Source organism: Molossus molossus, unplaced genomic scaffold (assembly GCF_014108415.1).
Source record: "Molossus molossus isolate mMolMol1 unplaced genomic scaffold, mMolMol1.p scaffold_m16_p_3, whole genome shotgun sequence".
In the NCBI taxonomy this organism is placed as follows: Eukaryota; Metazoa; Chordata; class Mammalia; order Chiroptera; family Molossidae; genus Molossus; species Molossus molossus.
Genome location: NW_023425366.1, coordinates 56712250 through 56718388, shown reverse-complemented (window position 1 = coordinate 56718388; position 6139 = coordinate 56712250). Strand labels below are relative to the sequence as shown.

Genomic DNA, 6139 nt, shown 5'->3' with positions numbered 1-6139 from the left:
CTCTTACTTTTTACTTGGCATATTGCAAAGTCACCTATCAGATTTCACTTGTCTTCTATTTTTTTCCTTTCTCATTTAGATGATTTCTCATGTTAAATGATTCTTCCTAAAGAAGAATACTAATTACATTACCACGTTTTTCAGGAGTCCTTAATGTCTCCCTAGTCCTTGTCTAATTAAGAAAAAGCTCCCCACTCTGTCATATATGCCTACCACAATAACCCTGATCCCACTAAGCAATTGATATAATTATATTTATGCCCAAATTACAATAGTGATCAGCTACCTCCTGCAGAGAATATTCTTAAACTTCTGGTTCTGATATTCTCATTTTGTTTTGGATTTTTGAAAGAGAGAGAGAGAGAAGAAGAAAGAGAAAGAAAGAAAGAAAGAAAGAAAGAAAGAAAGAAAGAAAGAAAGAAAGAAAGAGAGAGAAAAGGAAATGAGAAAGAGAGAAAGAAAGTTGTTTTTAACTTGTGTATTGGGATTTTCTGAAGACTCTTGCATTCCTTTGTATTCCAATAACAATGACACAGGCTTTCTTCTGCCTCTTTGATTATGTATTTTTGGGGGGTCTATTTTAAATTCTTGATTGTGAGAACCAAGAGAATGGAACTGACAAGTCAGAGTGTTCTTAGGCAGTTGGAAACCAGACTTTTCCTGAGTCTATAAGTGGATGGGGAAGATGGCAATAGTCATAAGTTAATCATTTTGGTCCCAGTCACACTCATTTGCCAGCTGTAGTCACCACTTGGCATCCTCCAACATCTCCCTTCCTGGATTCCACTTGTCAACGCCTGCTGCATGAAAAGCTCATTGAAGGAGCCTGACCACTGTTCCATCATGAGAACATCAACACGTGTGCCAAGAGCTAGCTCCTCAGGCTAATGCCTGCACCTCACCCTCCAGACGAATGAAACCATAGGCTCTTCCCCAGACATACTCTGATTTCTTCTCCATGTCTTCCCACTTCCTGAAATGCTATCTTCTGATTTCTGTCTTTTGCAGCTGTCATTCAAGTTTGACTATCTCATGCCAGCTGTTATCCGATGCTTTCCCCAATTTCTTGAAAAGACTATCATTGTCTGTGCAAAAAAGGATTCCTGATTACCTTGAATAATATGCATACTTCAAGACTAATTTACTCATATGAATAAAAAATGGTGAAAATACTTCTATTTATCAGCCAACATGAGACTTCCACATGGCAACAGCATAAAGAGAATAACTTACTTCATCTTCATACCTTGAAAATGTGTAATTTCTAGCAAAATGTAAGCATTTTGAGAGATATACATTATTTGAAAACCTATGCATAAACCTATGGAATACCATAACCAACTCAGTGGTGATCTAACTGAATTATAGGCATAAGAGGTAAATCTACATGACGTAAAAGTACTTAGTAAAAAAGGGTAATTTAATGATTTTTATCTAGAGCAAACATCAATGACTATTTTTCTTATGTGAGACTATTGTTTTGAGACTCTCACTGTGCTGTGTTCAGGAAGGTCTGGAAAAATCTTATATAACTCGTACTCCAACTGGGGCCTTTCCCTGCCCTTGAAGGGTTACAACTTGACTCAAAGCTCTTATAATTTAAAGCTTATTTCCTCTTCCTTCTGTCCACTTCACCTCTCCATTGGAGCTGTCCCAGCTGCTCTCTTTGTCACCTCTTTTAATGACTAAATAAACAAGTGAGTAAATTTATTAATTAATCTACACAAACTGAAGTAGGCTTGGATTCTGTAACTTTATTGAAGATACTGATGAAAGGAGCTCTCACTGGCTTTTGTTCTTTTTCTCCTCTCCTCCCATCTTCCTTTACTTTTCACCCCTTTCTATACCTCTCTGATATAACCAGGACATTCCTCCACTTTGTCTTGCAGAATGGTTTGAAAATCAGTCTTACTTGTACCTTTAACTCCAAGTATATATTAAATTTTTTTCTGAAGTCTTTCCACAACTTTCCTGATGGGAATTCTGGTCAACACATTTTTGTTGTGCTTTTTTGTACTATGGCGGATTAGATATCAGGACTTAATCATATTGATGGTATTGACATACATTATATGTAGTGACAAGAAGATATCATCATTTTTAATTTTTAAGCTTGTAAGAGGAACAAATCATGTCTATTGGGCTTGATTGTATGGTATCTAATCCAGTACCATAAAATAAAAATTTGTTTTTTTTTTATTTTGCAATAAAAGCAATGCCACTGGCAGAAATTAATGATAATTCAAATATCAGACACATATAGTAGTTACTTCAGTGAATGTGATCCATATTCCAGAGATTGTCCATGGTACGATTAAGCTAAGCAACGTGTTAGGATACAGTTTAAAACATGAGGGAAATATATGTTAAAAGCTTCTAGAAGAGTGAGACAGTAAGTCAAAGTACATAGATGACCTCTTTGGGCTGTTATTAAAGTTATATTTATCACTAGATTCCTTAATAAGACGATAGTGAAACATTTCAATGGGCATATTTTTCCTCTGAAAGGAAGGACGGAAGGTGTTAGATATTTGATGTGCCAGAAAATTCCAAAGCCTCCCAACTATATGGCCAACCTCAGAGGAAAATGGCCCTAAAATTACTTCCAATTGCTGAATATAATGGATAAGATTTTCTAACTAAATTTTGGAATTTGAAAAAAAAATCCTGAGTCTTTATTTTGTATCTAAAAAGGAGGAATCATATAGAAAAGGACTGAAAAAGAGTCTACATTCATCTCAAGAAACACAAAATTTTTCTTCATTCAATAATTGATAAAAAAGAACATATAAAATTTATTAGTGGTACCAGAGAAAGAGGACAATATATTAGTTATGATGACATACAATAACCAAAATAAAGGCTGTTTTCTACTTTGAACAAAAGACTTACTATTTTAATGGCTGTAGCAAGTGTATGAATTTTAAAAAATGGTGTAAACAATAACAAGCTTTTTGATTGCTTTTGCAGTGATTATTTTTGGAGTGGTTATCGATCCAAATGCTAGCCGCTGACTGGTGTCTCCACATGCCCAACACTTCTACGCCATTTTTGTAGCTGAGGCTTCATGAGTGCCTGTGGGGATAGTCAGGTTGGTGGCATTTACCAAGAAACATTTATTATTTACACATTTGTTTTGACTTGAAAAACTTTCAGCTTGGGATTTAGTCCTGAGCTCGTGGGCCAACCACATCTGTTTACCCCTGTCTCATGCCTAGTGTTTGTACCTAACTTCTGCTTTAGGAACAGGAGTCAACTTTCACAGAGACTTACAGATCCAGAGTGGGAAGATACATAATGAACTGTAGTGGAATCAAAGTCAGGAGATCAAAAAGACTGTTCTTCACGTTCTCCTAGTTTCCTCCTGGGGTGCAGCTCACTTTCTGTTTTTTCAGCTTTGGCTGCTGCTGACCTTCCCCACGGCATCTATATTTTTTCTTCAATAAAGTGAAATGGCCACATTATTGTGACTCCTGAGACCTCTTACTCTTTCACTTGAGATGAGTTAACAGACAAATCCACTTCATAAATTTCTCGTTATTTGTATTGTATGGATCCTTTGAAAAGAGGAAACTAGTATTTAAATACTAGTATTTAGATACTCCATAACCTAGATAACTTAGACGATTATCAACCACTGGGTTTTCCTTTGGAAGTCAAATTTTGAATGAATTTTATTAATGAAAATTTGTCAAATAAAACAATCTAATACACTATATGTACCCATCTATGTGCACATACGCGTGGATGTTCAAATGTAGATAGATCTGATATTTGCAGTGCCCGAATCGTTTATCTCTGGAAGACATAAAATTCATGAAGAGTTCCATTTCAAAAGTAAGCTCAACTTTCTGGTAAACATTTCTTCACACTCCCCACCCCCCCTTTTTTTTTATAGTTTCATCCATTAACCTCAAAATTGAACATTTCTTTCCAGGCCAAGGTGAAGAAATTATTTTGGAGTGGCTGTGCCTTATGGCACATTTAAAGTGATTGTGTCAAGGACCAGTTTATAAAGAGACTCTGAAATGATGAGGAAAGATCATACTGACGACTTCTGTTGGAAGACAAGCACAGGCACCTGCTGGCCCGCACATGACTTTGTAAGGTACACAGTGGAAGGAGCAAGGGGTCGAGGTCAAACAGACCAGTGTTGCAACCTGGCACTGTCACCTTGGGCATGTCACTGAGCCACTCCCTGAAATCTCCTGCAAAAGAATTGCTTTACAGTTTAGAGATAATATACCGAAAGGTCTAGCAAAAGGTGCTTGGCACAGAGTAGATAGGATTGTTTTTATAGGTTCAAAGATTGCATCTCCCAAGCCACTTTTAAGAGCAGATGATTAATACTGTGTTAGAAGACAAGAACAAGAACCCACTATACAGAGTTGGGCTGTAGTTCCCAGCCTGCATTTATTTATGTTATTGTGTAGCTAGTGAGCTGTGTATATTAGAATTCTTTTCTTAATGGTGTTCCTGTTTATCAAGGAAAAAAATAGTATTTACAACTACTGCCCTTTCGCCCGTTAGGATACTAGAAAAGTTACAACCGTCAACATTTGCTAGCTTTTGAAGATTCTGAAAAGAAAGATGCTAAACATTAATTATACACAGTTACAAAATAAACTCCTTGATGGAAAAGTTTTTCAAAAAATGAATTAGAAGGGGGAGGAAATTAACAGCAGAAAGGAAACTTTATATTTTGGCGAGCTCTGAAACATGGAAACATTATTCTTTCATGGTTTTCCATGAATTTGAATCTTTTGACAGTTTCTCAATTATAGCTTGTAACTGTGGGCTTCAAAGCAATTCTGCAGTTCACTTCACCTCAGCCAGTCAGTCAATAATGTTTATTGAATTCCCATGGCGTGAAGGGCCCATTTCCATTTTCCTCAGCACTGGTGCCTTGATCTAGAGTCTGTCATTCAGCCAGACCTGCTAATGGTCTCTCACTTTGAGTCCGCCCCAACAGTGCTTACCCGAGACCCTCTGAAGCTGGAGCTGACCTCCTCCCATCTGCACACACTACACCGTGTCTCTTCCTGCCCGTACCAGATGAAAACCCTTTGGGCCGGAAGCTTCCCCAGATTAATACCAGACCCTTAATCTCATCCTACCTCCTACCCAATGCCGCTCAACTTTATTTTATAAATATGTGTATTGTTTGCGCTGAACTGAACCCAACTATAATCTCTATAAGTTTAAGTCTGAGGCTTAATTATAGGATCACAGGGTATTCAAGTTCAAAGGAGTTTTTAAGGTTTAGCCCAATTATCTTATTTTTCAGATGAAAATAAATCAAAACTCAGATCCAGTAAGGGAAAATTACTTGTCACAGGATATTGAAACTGCAGTAGGCTTTGGAGTCCAGAAAAAAAACCCAGGGATGCTTCCTGGCTCCACAAATTGTTTGTTGTTAGTACTTGAGCAGGTCATTGACCCCTCTGTGCCTTATTTTACTTTAATCTGTAAGTGGGGGTTTACTAGTTACTGTAGCATTACTGACCGTTTTAGAAATGCACATGAAATGCCTGGCAAATTTGAGATGTTCAATAACAATGACCGTTCTTCTCCAAGGTCACAGCTGATCAATGGCAGCCCCACACTGGAACCCAGAACTCCCGAGTCCCCGTTCAGTGCTTACTCTTCCTTGATGCTTATTTCCAAAGAAGTACCACTCTGCTGATGAGGGCATTTCATAAACATCTCTTGGGGATGGTAATTTCCTAGACAGATTGGAATTTTTTTGAGACAGGCAGGTAAGAGAAATTTTGTTATTTTTTTTCTTGCCTTGGGGAAAGATTTCATCAGTAAAGTAGCAATAAAAACGTTCCCTCTATTAGTGGAAATGATTAACACTCCTTTAGTTAGGCAATATTTTCCCACCCGGCCTCACACACACCAAGCCACACGGATGGGGGATCAGAAACCCTAAGAAAACAGCAACAAATTGGTTTGGTGAGTGGATGTGGTTGGAAATCTTTCATCTGGTTTGTCTCAACAGATTGTGAAGTTATATGGGTTTTGAATGAAGTTGAAAATCCAAGCAAACCGTATGAATATTAAGCCACAGGTAATCAAAGCTTGGAGAATCTGATGAAAAATGAACCACTGCAAACTAGAACCTGAGGACATTACC

General features: G+C 37.5%; 1 long non-coding RNA gene across 1 annotated transcript; it reads left to right on the top strand.

The window, feature by feature from the left end:
* Positions 1 to 2991: 2991 nt before the first annotated feature.
* On the top strand, positions 2992 to 5670 carry LOC118641464. Its single transcript, XR_004961617.1, has 3 exons — positions 2992 to 3091; positions 3938 to 4108; positions 5578 to 5670. It is a non-coding gene; the product is annotated as an uncharacterized LOC118641464 (long non-coding RNA).
* Positions 5671 to 6139: the final 469 nt, after the last annotated feature.